Source organism: Schistocerca serialis, chromosome 2 (assembly GCF_023864345.2).
Source record: "Schistocerca serialis cubense isolate TAMUIC-IGC-003099 chromosome 2, iqSchSeri2.2, whole genome shotgun sequence".
In the NCBI taxonomy this organism is placed as follows: Eukaryota; Metazoa; Arthropoda; class Insecta; order Orthoptera; family Acrididae; genus Schistocerca; species Schistocerca serialis.
The window spans coordinates 277,321,510-277,337,798 of NC_064639.1; the positions used below are offsets into that span (position 1 = coordinate 277,321,510).

The 16,289-nt window shown below is 44.5% G+C and overlaps 6 non-coding genes across 6 annotated transcripts; all 6 read left to right on the forward strand.

The window, feature by feature from the left end:
- The first annotated feature begins 19 nt into the window (after positions 1-19).
- Positions 20-135, forward strand: Trnal-caa (transfer RNA leucine (anticodon CAA)). Its single transcript has 2 exons — positions 20-57; positions 90-135. It is a non-coding gene; the product is annotated as a tRNA-Leu (tRNA).
- A 704-nt stretch (positions 136-839) lies between these two features.
- Positions 840-955, forward strand: Trnal-caa (transfer RNA leucine (anticodon CAA)). The gene is made up of 2 exons: positions 840-877; positions 910-955. It is a non-coding gene; the product is annotated as a tRNA-Leu (tRNA).
- Positions 956-1,657: 702 nt separating this feature from the next.
- Trnal-caa (transfer RNA leucine (anticodon CAA)) lies at positions 1,658-1,773 on the forward strand. Its single transcript has 2 exons — positions 1,658-1,695; positions 1,728-1,773. It is a non-coding gene; the product is annotated as a tRNA-Leu (tRNA).
- A 702-nt stretch (positions 1,774-2,475) lies between these two features.
- On the forward strand, positions 2,476-2,591 carry Trnal-caa (transfer RNA leucine (anticodon CAA)). Its single transcript has 2 exons — positions 2,476-2,513; positions 2,546-2,591. It is a non-coding gene; the product is annotated as a tRNA-Leu (tRNA).
- A 703-nt stretch (positions 2,592-3,294) lies between these two features.
- Positions 3,295-3,410, forward strand: Trnal-caa (transfer RNA leucine (anticodon CAA)). Its single transcript has 2 exons — positions 3,295-3,332; positions 3,365-3,410. It is a non-coding gene; the product is annotated as a tRNA-Leu (tRNA).
- A 7,269-nt stretch (positions 3,411-10,679) lies between these two features.
- Positions 10,680-10,795, forward strand: Trnal-caa (transfer RNA leucine (anticodon CAA)). The gene is made up of 2 exons: positions 10,680-10,717; positions 10,750-10,795. It is a non-coding gene; the product is annotated as a tRNA-Leu (tRNA).
- Positions 10,796-16,289: the final 5,494 nt, after the last annotated feature.

Sequence of the window (16,289 nt, forward strand, 5' to 3'; positions counted from 1 at the left end):
GAGGAGCATCAAATCAAGTGTCGGGATGGCCGAGCGGTCTAAGGCGCCAGACTCAAGGAAAAACCTTGGCTGCAGTAGCAGCTAGAGCCTTCTGGTCCTCGAATGAGCTCGTGGGTTCGAATCCCACTCCTGACACAGATTTTGTCGCTTCTCTGGAGCACCCTGTGTATCATTGAGATCCTTTGTAAAGTGCAACAGCACGATACTGGCCGTGTTCAGTGTTAAGTGAAATCAAAAATTTGTATCAAACACAAGCGCACCTACGGCAACCAAACTGTTTCTTCGGTAGTGTGAGCTACAAACAGAGAGTGTTGGTTGTAAATACGACGTTCCCTCGTGAGGTTATTTCCGCGCCACAGCCGCAAACACGTCAAAAGGGACACTTGTGGTATGAAAACGACTCTTGTCTGGAGATGCAGAGTGCTAACGACAGTGTGAGGAAACAGTGCAGGCTGACCAGTACATCCTCTGTACAATAACAGTCGCTGATCAAATACAGAGAACTCGAAATAAATTCATATACTCAAAATATTACTTTATGGAGATTACAACGTGACCAAAACTTGAGATATTACTCGACAGATAGACCTCTGCATTCTGTCTAATCTCTGATGTCTGTAACAGACGACTTAGTTTCGAACAAAATGTATTGAGTGCTGTGATTATACGGATTTGAGAAACTCTTTTGGTGGTACATTCTGCGCTATATTTGTGCGGCTGCACCTGGCGAACGTGTAACGGGTGCAGAACTCATGCCGGTGTACTGTGGCAACGTGGATGCTACTACAACATCAACTGTAAGTTCTCTAACAGAACAAACGAGGAGCATCAAATCAAGTGTCAGGATGGCCGAGCGGTCTAAGGCGCCAGACTCAAGGAAAAACCTTGGCTGCAGTAGCAGCTAGAGCCTTCTGGTCCTCGAATGAGGGCGTGGGTTCGAATCCCACTCCTGACACAGATTTTGTCGCTTCTCTGGAGCACCCTGTGTATCATTGAGATCCTTTGTAAAGTGCAACAGCACGATACTGGCCGTGTTCTCCTAAGTGAAATCAAAAATTTGTATCAAACACAAGCGCACCTACGGCAACCAAACTGTTTCTTCGGTAGTGTGAGCTACAAACAGAGAGTGTTGGTTGTAAATACGACGTTCCCTCGTGAGGTTATTTCCGCGCCACAGCCGCAAACACGTCAAAAGGGACACTTGTGGTATGAAAACGACTCTTGTCTGGAGATGCAGAGTGCTAACGACAGTGTGAGGAAACAGTGCAGGCTGACCAGTACATCCTCTGTACAATAACAGTCGCTGATCAAATACAGAGAACTCGAAATAAATTCATATACTCAAAATATTACTTTATGGAGATTACAACGTGACCAAAACTTGAGATATTACTCGACAGATAGACCTCTGCATTCTGTCTAATCTCTGATGTCTGTAACAGACGACTTAGTTTCGAACAAAATGTATTGAGTGCTGTGATTATACGGATTTGAGAAACTCTTTTGGTGGTACATTCTGCGCTATATTTGTGCGGCTGCACCTGGCGAACGTGTAACGGGTGCAGAACTCATGCCGGTGTACTGTGGCAACGTGGATGCTACTACAACATCAACTGTAAGTTCTCTAACAGAACAAACGAGGAGCATCAAATCAAGTGTCAGGATGGCCGAGCGGCCTAAGGCGCCAGACTCAAGGAAAAACCTTGGCTGCAGTAGCAGCTAGAGCCTTCTGGTCCTCGAATGAGGGCGTGGGTTCGAATCCCACTCCTGACACAGATTTTGTCGCTTCTCTGGAGCACCCTGTGTATCATTGAGATCCTTTGTAAAGTGCAACAGCACGATACTGGCCGTGTTCTCCTAAGTGAAATCAAAAATTTGTATCAAACACAAGCGCACCTACGGCAACCAAACTGTTTCTTCGGTAGTGTGAGCTACAAACAGAGAGTGTTGGTTGTAAATACAACGTTCCCTCGTGAGGTTATTTCCGCGCCACAGCCGCAAACACGTCAAAAGGGACACTTGTGGTATGAAAATGACTCTTGTCTGGAGATGCAGAGTGCTAACGACAGTGTGAGGAAACAGTGCAGGCTGACCAGTACATCCTCTGTACAATAACAGTCGCTGATGAAATACAGAGAACTCGAAATAAATTCATATACTCAAAATATTACTTTATGGAGATTACAACGTGACCAAAACTTGAGATATTACTCGACAGATAGACCTCTGCATTCTGTCTAATCTCTGATGTCTGTAACAGACGACTTAGTTTCGAACAAAATGTATTGAGTGCTGTGATTATACGGATTTGAGAAACTCTTTTGGTGGTACATTCTGCGCTATATTTGTGCGGCTGCACCTGGCGAACGTGTAACGGGTGCAGAACTCATGCCGGTGTACTGTGGCAACGTGGATGCTACTACAACATCAACTGTAAGTTCTCTAACAGAACAAACGAGGAGCATCAAATCAAGTGTCAGGATGGCCGAGCGGTCTAAGGCGCCAGACTCAAGGAAAAACCTTGGCTGCAGTAGCAACTAGAGCCTTCTGGTCCTCGAATGAGGGCGTGGGTTCGAATCCCACTCCTGACACAGATTTTGTCGCTTCTCTGGAGCACCCTGTGTATCATTGAGATCCTTTGTAAAGTGCAACAGCACGATACTGGCCGTGTTCTCCTAAGTGAAATAAAAAATTTGTATCAAACACAAGCGCACCTACGGCAACCAAACTGTTTCTTCGGTAGTGTGAGCTACAAACAGAGAGTGTTGGTTGTAAATACGACGTTCCCTCGTGAGGTTACTTCCGCGCCACAGCCGCAAACACGTCAAAAGGGACACTTGTGGTATGAAAACGACTCTTGTCTGGAGATGCAGAGTGCTAACGACAGTGTGAGGAAACAGTGCAGGCTGACCAGTACATCCTCTGTACAATAACAGTCGCTGATGAAATACAGAGAACTCGAAATAAATTCATATACTCAAAATATTACTTTATGGAGATTACAACGTGACCAAAACTTGAGATATTACTCGACAGATAGACCTCTGCATTCTGTCTAATCTCTGATGTCTGTAACGGACGACTTAGTTTCGAACAAAATGTATTGAGTGCTGTGATTATACGGATTTGAGAAACTCTTTTTGGTGGTACATTCTGCGCTATATTTGTGCGGCTGCGCCTGGCGAACTTGTAACGGGTGCAGAACTCATGCCGGTGTACTGTGGCAACGTGGATGCTACTACAACATCAACTGTAAGGTCTCTAACAGAACAAACGAGGAGCATCAAATCAAGTGTCAGGATGGCCGAGCGGTCTAAGGCGCCAGACTCAAGGAAAAACCTTGGCTGCAGTAGCAGCTAGAGCCTTCTGGTCCTCGAATGAGGGCGTGGGTTCGAATCCCACTCCTGACACAGATTTTGTCGCTTCTCTGGAGCACCCTGTGTATCATTGAGATCCTTTGTAAAGTGCAACAGCACGATACTGGCCGTGTTCTCCTAAGTGAAATCAAAAATTTGTATCAAACACAAGCGCACCTACGGCAACCAAACTGTTTCTTCGGTAGTGTGAGCTACAAACAGAGAGTGTTGGTTGTAAATACGACGTTCCCTCGTGAGGTTACTTCCGCGCCACAGCCGCAAACACGTCAAAAGGGACACTTGTGGTATGAAAACGACTCTTGTCTGGAGATGCAGAGTGCTAACGACAGTGTGAGGAAACAGTGCAGGCTGACCAGTACATCCTCTGTACAATAACAGTCGCTGATGAAATACAGAGAACTCGAAATAAATTCATATACTCAAAATATTACTTTATGGAGATTACAACGTGACCAAAACTTGAGATATTACTCGACAGATAGACCTCTGCATTCTGTCTAATCTCTGATGTCTGTAACAGACGACTTAGTTTCGAACAAAATGTATTGAGTGCTGTGATTATACGGATTTGAGAAACTCTTTTGGTGGTACATTCTGCGCTATATTTGTGCGGCTGCGCCTGGCGAACGTGTAACGGGTGCAGAACTCATGCCGGTGTACTGTGGCAACGTGGATGCTACTACAACATCAACTATAAGTTCTCTAACAGAACAAACGAGGAGCATCAAATCAAGTGTCAGGGCATTCCGGCTTTCGCTGTCGCCACGGTCGGACGTGCTAGCTGGTTGCTCCGCGTCGTTGGTGTCGTTGCCAGTGTTTACTGTTTGCCGTCGTGTGTTTCTGTGTACTGAGTGATTCACGTGCATTGTACTTTTTTGTGGTCGTCCTTTTCGTCAGCAAATTGCCGATCTTGTACGGGATTCGGGCTTGACCGGATTCCATACAGCTGCAGCGCCATGTCTACCACCATCCGGAAAAACACCCTGGTTTTTGGCTTTGACAAGGATACCCGCCGAGTTCAACCGAACGCCCTCGAGATTCATGACTGGCTAACCGAGGTAATATGCATCGCTTCTGATTCTGTGCACACCACCCAGTTAGATTCTGATCGTTATTGCGTGTTTGTCAAGTTTCTCAGTCCAGTAGCAGTTGATCGACTTCTTGAAAAAATCGGCAAACAAGTCCCTTTTGTTCATCGCGACGGTACCACTAGTATGGTTACTGTAACACCTGCCGATACCTCGATTCAGACAGTTCGAGTCCTTAACTTGCCCATAGAGATTGACAACGCTAAAATTAAAGATGCACTTTCTAAGTTTGGTGAGGTTAAAGAAATTGTCAACGAAAAGTGGTCGTCTCGCTACAAATTACAATGTTTCAATGGGATTAGATCTGTGGACATGGAAGTAAAAATGAACATTCCTTCTCACATCACAGTTGATGGTTATAAGGCTCACATTATATATTCTGGTCAAGCCCCCACCTGCCATATCTGCAATGAACTAGGCCATCTTCGCCAGGACTGCCCCCGTCGAGTTTTTGTCTTAAAAAATAATCTCCAGCCGCGGCGTAGATTAACACTTAACGAGGTAATGGCAGTAGAAACTACTGGTTCTTCTGCGCACCCTGATGTTGATGCTCCCCAGGCAACTACCTCCGAGACTCCGCCCATAACCGCTGATGCGTTTCCACCACTCGTAGGACGGCAAACTGCTGCGCCAGTTTGTCTTGAAAGTGAATCTCAGCAAAAGAAAAGGCCGCTGGAACGTAGTGATGAGCATTCAGATGAGGAAGTATCTCACACGACTCCTGCAGCCCGGAAACCAAAACCATCAATCGCGGAGGATTTAGTACCAGATGATGTTATGCGGGTCGATTTTGAAGCCAGTGCGGATGGACTTGAGGGGATGCCGAATTCTGAGACGCCGGGTCATGAACAGGAACCTCCAATTTTGAGTGCCGCGCCCGAAGGACAACAGCCGCTACAACGCGCACACAGTGAGGAAGTGTTGTGTCAACAACGCGCTGCAGCTGACGCCCGACAACAAGCTTCGGGCGGAAGTAAACAAGTGAAAGTGTTTACCAACCTGCCAGCTGCCGGCGGCAGTGCTGCGACAACGACACGACCGCGTCTCAAAGAATCCACAAAAACTTCGGGACCTCAAAACGCCACACGACGAAGGCTCAATCCACAGCCAAATCTCTCCGCTCCTCGCAACAAGGGAAATTCCTCTTCCTCGCAAGCGGATGTAGTACCCCGAAATATTAGTTATGAAATTGTGAGGGAACGATCCGGTGATGACAACAGCAAAGAACTCGGCGAAGCCCATCCTCCACAGTAGTAATTCCGTTGGTACAAAGTTTGTTCCATGCTGTCGCCTAAGGCTGCAAAGCTTCTTCGTGTTTTTTCTGTCCTTTTACCCGGTTATGGTTCGCAGCATTCACTGTGTCGTTTTTGCTACAACCGGCCTATGATTCGTAGTGTATCACTTGTTATGGTTTCTATTTCGCTTCTTGATTCAATAATCCTCTCGTGGCTGCTCACATTATACCTTTTTTAATCCTGCAGCCGGCACTCTTGAGCTCGATGCCATCGTTTTGTTATACTTTTACATCTCATTACCTATATGCTCCAGGCCTATACTATCACTTCCCTTAATATCAATAGGATTACGTCAGAGTTAAAACTTGCTTTATTAAAACAATTTTTGTTTGACTCTGGTACAGATATTGCCCTTTTACAAGAGGTTGCAACATGGCAGCTTAACATTCCCGGCTATGTTGCAATAATCAATTTCGCTCCTGAATTCAGTGCTGGCACAGCGATTTTAGTCAGGGAAGGAATACCTCTAACCGATGTCGAAAAGTTAGACTCTGGACGGGGCATAGGCGTGAATATCATGGGCGTCAGTGTAATCAATCTGTATGCACCATCTGGAAGTACTCGGCGCGCTGATAGATCGAAGTTTTTTAAGGAGGATATCATTTACTTACTGCGGAGAGACTCTCCAAACTTGATCATTGCAGGCGATCTTAATTGTGTATTGCACCATAAAGACCAATACCCCAATTTTAATTATTCCCCTGAATTAAAATTTCTTGTCTCCCAAATGAAACTGAGGGACGCGTGGGAAGTTAAGTATCCCACGCTTGTGAAATACACGCACATTTCACATAATTCCAGTAGCAGGATTGATAGAATCTATATGTCAAGTCACATAGTGAGGAATTTGCTACAAGTGGAAATCACTCCAGTCAGCTTCTCTGATCACTGTAGTGTGAGTGCCTGCATCAACTTAGACCGGCAACCCACTCACTGGTTTAGGAATCAGTGGAGCATGAATGTCGGCCTTTTAACAGACGACGAGCTCGAGGTCGAATTAAAGACAGCTTGGGAATTTTGCTTGCGCTCTGTACACAACTTTCCGAGTGTTTTGGAGTGGTGGACCCGCAAGGCGAAGCCCAAATTACGGAAAGTAATTATATCTTATAGTATAGAGAGATCTCGGGCAGTTCACCGTACAATGGAATTTTACTACATGGTCTTAAGGGATTTGTATGATCAGGCAGATGGCTCAGACAGGCGCTTGTCCGACATCAAGAAAATTAAAGCGACATTATTAAGCTTAAAGAGAAAACAACTGGAGGGTCTTAAACTTAAGTCAAAAGCCAGATCTGTTAGCGCGGACGAAACGGCTGCGTTATATCATCTGATTAAACATCGCAAGAACCGACGACGGATATTCATGGACGAACTTAAATTAGAAAACGGTACTGTCCTCACTGTGCAAAACGAGATAATCAGAGAAATCCATAGGTATTACAGCGCCCTGTATGAGGCAGAAGCAACGCAAGAGGACGATTTGGATGAGTTATTTGCGTTTACAACCTCCACAATTACTGCCGACGACAACGCTAGCTTATTTTCAGCTTTTAGTCCGGATGAAGTTCTTGAAATAATTCGTGGCTCCCCTAAAAGTAAATCGCCGGGCCCTGATGGCCTTCCGGTTGAATTTTATCAACGATATTGGAGTATCATAGGTGATAAGTTGACACAAGCCGTTAACGACGTACTGCGGGGAAAGTTTGTACCATTAGAACTTAAAGAATGTAAAATCGTGTTGATTCCTAAAAATAAGGGATGTAAAAAGATTAACAACTTCCGGCCGATTTCTCTTCTTAATTCAGATTATAAGATTATCGCGAGAGCTTTAAACAATCGAATGATGCCGTTGACCGCAAACATAATTGGGCAACAGCAAACTTGTGCTTATAGGCGATCAATATTTCAGACTACAGCACAATATAGAGATATCGTCGCTCTGTCGTCTGCCAGCACCATTAATTGCGGCCTCCTTTTTGTCGACTTTTATAAAGCATTTGATAGTGTCAGCCATAAATACCTCTTCGCAACGATGCGAGGATGGGCTTCGGGCATGACTCCATCGCTGTCGTGCGCAATATGATCACTGGTCTGGCCGCCACGATCTCCGTCAACTGCCAGCTCACAAGACCAATTACCATCGCAAGGGGTGTCCCCCAAGGAAGCCCCCTTTCCATGTTGCTCTTTGTCATCTCACTAGAACCATTGCTGCGGCTAGTACAAGAGCACATGACGGGCATAACGATCGCCGGGAAGAAAACTGCAGTTGGGGCATATGCTGATGATGTCGGCATCGTCGTGAGGAACAGGGATGACGTGATTCAACTGGAGGTAGACCTCAGAAGCTATTGTTCCGCTTCTGGCGCAAAAATGAATGAAACTAAAAGCAAATTTATACGTATAAGGGGACTTGACGATGTCGGCCTAGAATGGGCTACCCATGTTACGGCACACAAATCTCTTGGGACGATACTGACGGTCCCTCCACAAAGAATGATAACGGCAAATTGGCGGGATGTCTCGTTTAAAGTCAAGGGTGCTTTAATAGATAACGTTTATCGCAGTATGGACTAAATTCAGAGGGTTAAATTTATAAATACATGTATCCTGTCGCGAGCATATTATGTGGCACAGGTCTTTCCAATCCCTACTGTCATAGCCAAACAGATAATGAGCAAGTTGACCAATTTTCTGTGGCGGGGGGAAATATTTCGAGTTGACGTGAAGACTGTGACCCTCGACCCTCTGCATGGCGGTATGGGTCTGACCGATCTGAACGCCAAAGCAATGGCTTTGTACATTAAACGGATGACATCCTTAATCCAAAACTACTCTGACACCCTTACGGCAAAGTTGTTTGAGGCAGTCGCGCCGAAATGCGTAGAACCGCCGATCAATGTGCAGACGATCGACTACCAGCTCTCCCACATCCGCACATATTATCTGGAAAAGAGCTACTTGAGCGAGGTCCTTCCCCAACATCGACCCTTAACTGCCAAGGACATTCTGGAGCACAGGAAACAATATGAGGGCAAGAACAAAATCGAACAAAAGCACACTGGAGTCAATTGGGATGTCCTGTGGGCGAACATCAGCAGCAGTGTACTTCCGTCCTTGGTCAGGTCGACATGGTACAAAACGGTTAACAACATTATTAGCACAAATGAGCGCCTGCATGCGATTGGGCTAAGCGACACAGCCCATTGTCCAGATTGTCACCAAGTGGATACTGTGCCCCACAGATATACTTGCAGTCACCGCATGCGCAATTGGCAATGGGTTCGTCAAAAAGTCGCGCTTATAACTAGGACTTCTGAAAATAACATCGACACGAACTTACTGCACAGACCAGACGTCAAATATTTTCCGCCAACTAAAAATAATGCCGTCATGTGGCTGTTGGGCCAATATACAAGTCATGTCTTCAATCGGCTGACGGGCGAAGATTACAGCGAGTTTCTGTTACACATGGAAACGGAATATACTAAAATTAGAAACTACGCGGATCACCGTCGCAAGTACGGTAATATGCTTCATATTGCATTCAATAGAACAGGTATTGGATAGCAGTTCGAGCTCTAAAACCTTACCCGTTTATGTATCAACCGAATGAGCTGGCTCCAATCCCATATTGATGCTTTTCCAAAAAAAAAAAAAAAAAAGGAATAATAAATAAATAAATAAAATAAATAAATAAAAAAATTAAAAAAATCAATGTTCCTTTACAATCAATGTGAGTGATGACGGGTATGAGGGCGGCACCGTGGCCAGGCCTCGGACAAATTGACCCCTGCCCTCCTTGCCGCCATCTGCCTGCCCCGCTCGTAAAAAAAAAAAAAAAAGTGGTTAGGACATTGCGTTGTGGCAACTATAAAAAAAAGAAAAAAAAAAGTGGCGCAATTGGTTAAAAAAAAAAGTGGCGCAATTGGTTAGCGCACGGCACTTATAAGGCAGTAGCCGTGAGCAATGCCGGGGTTGTGAGTTCGAGCCTCACCTGGGGCATACTTTTATTTCGTAGCAGCTGACTATGGAAGCATCGGGACGCTACATTTGAGAAAAAAAAAAAAAAAAAGGCGTAGCGTCTTCAAATAAAAAAAAAAAAAAAGGATGGCCGAGCGGTCTAAGGCGCCAGACTCAAGGAAAAACCTTGGCTGCAGTAGCAGCTAGAGCCTTCTGGTCCTCGAATGAGGGCGTGGGTTCGAATCCCACTCCTGACACAGATTTTGTCGCTTCTCTGGAGCACCCTGTGTATCATTGAGATCCTTTGTAAAGTGCAACAGCACGATACTGGCCGTGTTCTACTAAGTGAAATCAAAAATTTGTATCAAACACAAGCGCACCTACGGCAACCAAACTGTTTCTTCGGTAGTGTGAGCTACAAACAGAGAGTGTTGGTTGTAAATACGACGTTCCCTCGTGAGGTTACTTCCGCGCCACAGCCGCAAACACGTCAAAAGGGACACTTGTGGTATGAAAACGACTCTTGTCTGGAGATGCAGAGTGCTAACGACAGTGTGAGGAAACAGTGCAGGCTGACCAGTACATCCTCTGTACAATAACAGTCGCTGATCAAATACAGAGAACTCGAAATAAATTCATATACTCAAAATATTACTTTATGGAGATTACAACGTGACCAAAACTTGAGATATTACTCGACAGATAGACCTCTGCATTCTGTCTAATCTCTGATGTCTGTAACAGACGACTTAGTTTCGAACAAAATGTATTGAGTGCTGTGATTATACGGATTTGAGAAACTCTTTTGGTGGTACATTCTGCGCTATATTTGTGCGGCTGCACCTGGCGAACGTGTAACGGGTGCAGAACTCATGCCGGTGTACTGTGGCAACGTGGATGCTACTACAACATCAACTGTAAGTTCTCTAACAGAACAAACGAGGAGCATCAAATCAAGTGTCAGGATGGCCGAGCGGTCTAAGGCGCCAGACTCAAGGAAAAACCTTGGCTGCAGTAGCAGCTAGAGCCTTCTGGTCCTCGAATGAGGGCGTGGGTTCGAATCCCACTCCTGGCACAGATTTTGTCGCTTCTCTGGAGCACCCCGTGTATCATTGAGATCCTTTGTAAAGTGCAACAGCACGATACTGGCCGTGTTCTCCTAAGTGAAATCAAAAATTTGTATCAAACACAAGCGCACCTACGGCAACCAAACTGTTTCTTCGGTAGTGTGAGCTACAAACAGAGAGTGTTGGTTGTAAATACGACGTTCCCTCGTGAGGTTACTTCCGCGCCACAGCCGCAAACACGTCAAAAGGGACACTTGTGGTATGAAAACGACTCTTGTCTGGAGATGCAGAGTGCTAACGACAGTGTGAGGAAACAGTGCAGGCTGACCAGTACATCCTCTGTACAATAACAGTCGCTGATGAAATACAGAGAACTCGAAATAAATTCATATACTAAAATATTACTTTATGGAGATTACAACGTGACCAAAACTTGAGATATTACTCGACAGATAGACCTCTGCATTCTGTCTAATCTCTGATGTCTGTAACAGACGACTTAGTTTCGAACAAAATGTATTGAGTGCTGTGATTATACGGATTTGAGAAACTCTTTTGGTGGTACATTCTGCGCTATATTTGTGCGGCTGCACCTGGCGCACGTGTAACGGGTGCAGAACTCATGCCGGTGTACTGTGGCAACGTGGATGCTACTACAACATCAACTGTAAGTTCTCTAACAGAACAAACGAGGAGCATCAAATCAAGTGTCAGGATGGCCGATAGTCGCGCTTCAGCTGTGCTACCGTGTGGACGTGTGTACTGCTGCGCTCCGACTGTGTTGTTTACATACGTGTTCTGCTGTTGTCTCCTTTGCTGGCTGTCTGTTCAACTTCGTGTTTGTGTATCTTCGTTAGTGTTTGGCTGTTCATCACCGTTCTGTCACTCGCCGGAATTTCGGTTTTTTAACCGGAGTTTCATCCCTGTTCTGAATCATGTCTACCAACGTCAGGAAAAACACACTGTTCTTCGCTTTCGACAAGGAAACCCGTCATATCCAGCCAACGTCACTGGAAATACACTATTGGATTACTGAGGTAATTGGTGTCAACTCTGATTCCGTCCATACAATACAGTTAGACAATGATAAATACTGTATTTTTGTTAAGTTTGAGAGCTCGGTGACGATAGATAGACTTTTAGCAAAGTGGGGTAGTGAAGTAGAATTCATTCACAGAGACGGCTCGAAGAGCAAAGTTCGGATCTGGCGAGCTGATATTGTTTACACTACCGTTCGCGTGCTTAACTTACCTATTGAAATTGATAATGATTTAATTAAGGATGCGCTTTGCAAGTATGGTGACGTGAAATCTGTTTATAATGAACGTTGGTCTCGTCACTACAAACTGCAGTGTTTTAACGGAATTCGATCTGTGGAGATGGACATCAAGACCAATATTCCGTCTCATGTATTTGTAAATGGCTACAGGGCGCAAATTGTGTATTCAGGTCAAGTACCGACCTGTCATGTTTGTAATGAGTCTGGCCACTTTAGACAGGATTGTCCGCGGCGGGTTTTTGTATTGAAAAGCAATCTAACGAAACTCCAGAAACTTACCCTAAACGATGTCTTGCCAAATAATGTATCTGTCCCGCTGGGTGTGGATACTGCCCAAGCGAACCACTCTGATTTATCCGTCAATGATATTACTCAATTTCCATGTTTAGATAAAAAGGCTGATGTTGACACCCCCGCATCCTCCGAATTGCAGACAAAACAACGGCCCCATGAGATAACTGATAGCTGTTCTGACGACGAGTTGTCTGACAAATCTCACTCCGCACGCAAACAAAAACAATGCGAGGAGGAAGTAATGGCACAACTCCAGGAAATGCAGATGGAAGCTTGTTTACAATCAGAACGTAAACAATTGGTGGGAAACTGCGAAAACGGGGATGTTTCTAGCAATAACCGCGAGACATCAGGAGGGGACACAGTTTGCCAAGACGAGCAGCCTCCTGACAGTCAAGAGAAACAATTAGTGTGTCTGGCTCAACCCTCTGTAACGACTAGTGCTTCCCCGAAGGGTACTGACCACACGACAGGACTAAGCAGTACAGGCCGTGTCGTACAGTTGGACGACCCGACGGGATCGGCGTCACAACCGACCACCACAAAACCCGTCACAGAGCCTTCGGATGCCCCACGAAGGAAGTTAAAGCCACAACCGAATGTCAATGCTCCTCGTAATCAAGCGAAGTTAAAGAGCGTGAAAAGTGACACGAAACCCCAAAATGTGCGTTACGAAACTGTCAGGCACGGGTCATTGAAAGAATCTCCTGAGGAACTTCCTGATAATCAATCTTCTACTGATTCAGGAGGGAAATCTCAAACCTAGACTGCACTAATACTGTAATTAGCAACCTCTCAATGGGACGTTCTGTTCTGTCTAAATTTTCTGTGTCTCCTAAGTAATAATTTAGTCGCATGTTATTTACTCACTGTCCTAACATCCAACGAGTAATAACGCAATGACCCAGTGTTATACTATTGCTGCTGTCAATATTAATAAAATACGGTCGGCATTGAAAATAGCAGCGCTAAAAGAATTTTTATATGACTCGGGAACTGATATAGCCCTGCTGCAGGAAGTTGTCACGTCGGATTTAAATATTCCCGGGTATGTTGCTCACCTAAATGTCTCCCACGAAACTAGCGTGGGGACAGCTTTTTTAATCCGGGATGGGATTCCAGTAACGGACGTAGAACGACTGGAATCTGGAAGGGGATTAGGGCTCAAGATTTATGACGTGTCCCTTATTAACTTGTATGCCCCTTCCGGCAGCTCACATCGATCTGACAGAACACGATTTTTTAAAGACGAGGTAATATAGTTATTACGCAAAAATCCCAGTCACCTTATAATGGGGGTGATTTTAATTGCGTCCTCAACAGAAAAGATCAGAGTCCAAATTTTAATTATTCTGCTGAATTAAAACATCTCGTTACTAGCTTAAAGCTAAAGGATGCTTGGGAATGCAAACACCCTGCGTTTGTCGAGTACACTTATGCAACTTCCAATGCATGCAGCAGAATCGACAGATTCTACATTACCGACAATCTCGAAACGGCTTTATTGAAAATAGAAACGATTCCTGTCTACTTTTCGGACCATTCCGGTGTGTTGGCCTGTATAAATTTACAAGCGCAGCCAATACGCCGCTTCAAAAACCAGTGGAATTTAAATGTCTCGCTGTTACAAGACCGTGAATTAGAAGATCAGATAAAAGACGCATGGGCGTTATGCCTGCGTGCTCTTCCTAGATACGCGACTACCATAGAATGGTGGACAAAAATGACAAAGCCGAAACTTAGAAAGACGATAATGCAATATAGCTTTCAGAGGGCCAGAGATCTTAAGAACACTATAGAGTTCTATTACTCAGTACTCAAGAGAGCTATATGGTCAAACATCTGGTTCACATCTTCGCCTGACAGATATAAAAAAAATTAAGGCTAAATTACTCAGCATTAAGAGGCATCAACTGGAAGGACTTACAATAAAATCCAAGGCGAAATCTGTCTCAGAGGACGAAACAACTTCCCTATACCACCTTCTAAAGCACGTTCAAAACAGAAGAACAATGTTTATCGACGAATTACGGACGACGAATGGTACAAGTCTTAGGACACAGAAAGAGATTTTGAATGAGATCTGTCGCTACTTCGATAACATATATTCCGAAAATTCCAGCTGCGAGGAATCTATTGATGATTTCCTCGAATTTCTTGTGCCACAGCTGACGGATGATGACAACGTTACCTTCCTGTCGCACGTCTGTAATGAGGACGTTTATGTGACTCTGTGTACCTCCCCTCTGAAAAAATCCCCAGGTCCTGATGGTCTACCTGCAGAATTTTATGTCCACTATTGGCCGATAGTGGGAGGGACAATTACAGCGATTGTAAATGAAGTTCTTCAGGGCGCAATGATACCCTCTGAATTTAAAGAAAGTAAAATAGTCCTTATCCCCAAAACTAAAGGACACAAAGATCTTACTAACTTCAGACCGATTTCGTTGCTCAATGCTGACTATAAAATAATAGCAAGAATTCTCAACAAGAAAATTTCATCCTTAGCAAGTAGACTGATTAGTCCGTATCAACACTGCATTGCAGGTAAAACTCTGTTTCACAATTTAGCGGAATTTCGGGATATAATTACAATCACTTCCGTCACTAACATCAAATGTGCCCTGGTTTTCCTGGATTTTCATAAATCATTCGATCTCGTGAATCATATCTACCTTTTCAAGACGTTAAAAAAGCTCGGTTTCGAAGAACGAGCCTTAAACGTAATAAAAAACGTGGCGACAGGAATAAACGCATGCATAGCAGTTAACAGTCAGGCTACGAGAAAATTCCAAATACGACGCGGTGTTCCTCAGGGAAGCCCCCTTTCTATGTCACTATTTGCCATTTCACTGGACCCATTTCTTAAACGTATTCACGATAAATTAACAGGTATAACACTGTCAGGGTGCAAAACAGCTATAAAAGCTTATGCTGATGATGTAGGCGTCATAATCGGAAATCATGACGATGTAGCTACGTTAGCTGCAGTGATTCAGACTTACTGCAGTGCGTCTGGGGCAAATTCAAATGAAAAGAAAAGCAAAATTTTACATCTTAGGGGTTTTGAGCACATAAACGTAGAGTGGGCAAAGTTGGTCAGGCAGCATACGACGCTTGGTGTCACATTGACCGCATGCCCAATGAAAATGACTGCGTTGAATTGGAAAGCTGCGGCACGGAAAGTGCAGGGTGCTATAATGGAAAACTTATCACGGAATATGAATCAGATTCAGAGGATTAAGTACATCAACACGTGTATCTTAGCTACAGCATACCACACTGCTCAGCTCTTTCCACTACCCAAAATGATAGCCAAGAACATAACGTCCAGAATCACAAATTTCCTGTGGAAAGGAGAACTGTTTCGAGTAACCGGCAAAGTGGCTACCTTACATCCCCGAAATGGTGGTTTAGGTCTCATCAATATTACCAACAAAGCCTCTGCACTCTTCGTCAAAAGGCAACTAACTATTATTAGAGAAGTACCGGAAAGTATTTCAAGCCGACTTTTTGAAATTCTAAAACCTCGCAGCCTGCAGCCTCCTATTGATGTGCAAAAAATTAACAATCGTCTCCAGCACGTGCGAGCCTTTTATATTGAACTTATCTACATGAGGGACGAAGTTACACGGCTACGTCAGCTAACGTCAAGAGATATTATGCGGGTCTGGGAGACGTGTGAAGGAAAGAATAAAGTAGAGAGACAGTTTCCTCACATACACTGGACTGCTATCTGGCAAAACATCAATTTAAAAGTTTTATCTTCTGACATAAGAACAGCATGGTACAAAGCCGTTAATAATATCATTAGCACCAACGAAAGGTTATATGAAATTGGCCTCAGTGACACCAATCTATGTCAACGATGTCGACTAGTGGACACAATTATCCATCGATACACTTGCGGCGGCAATATACATATCTGG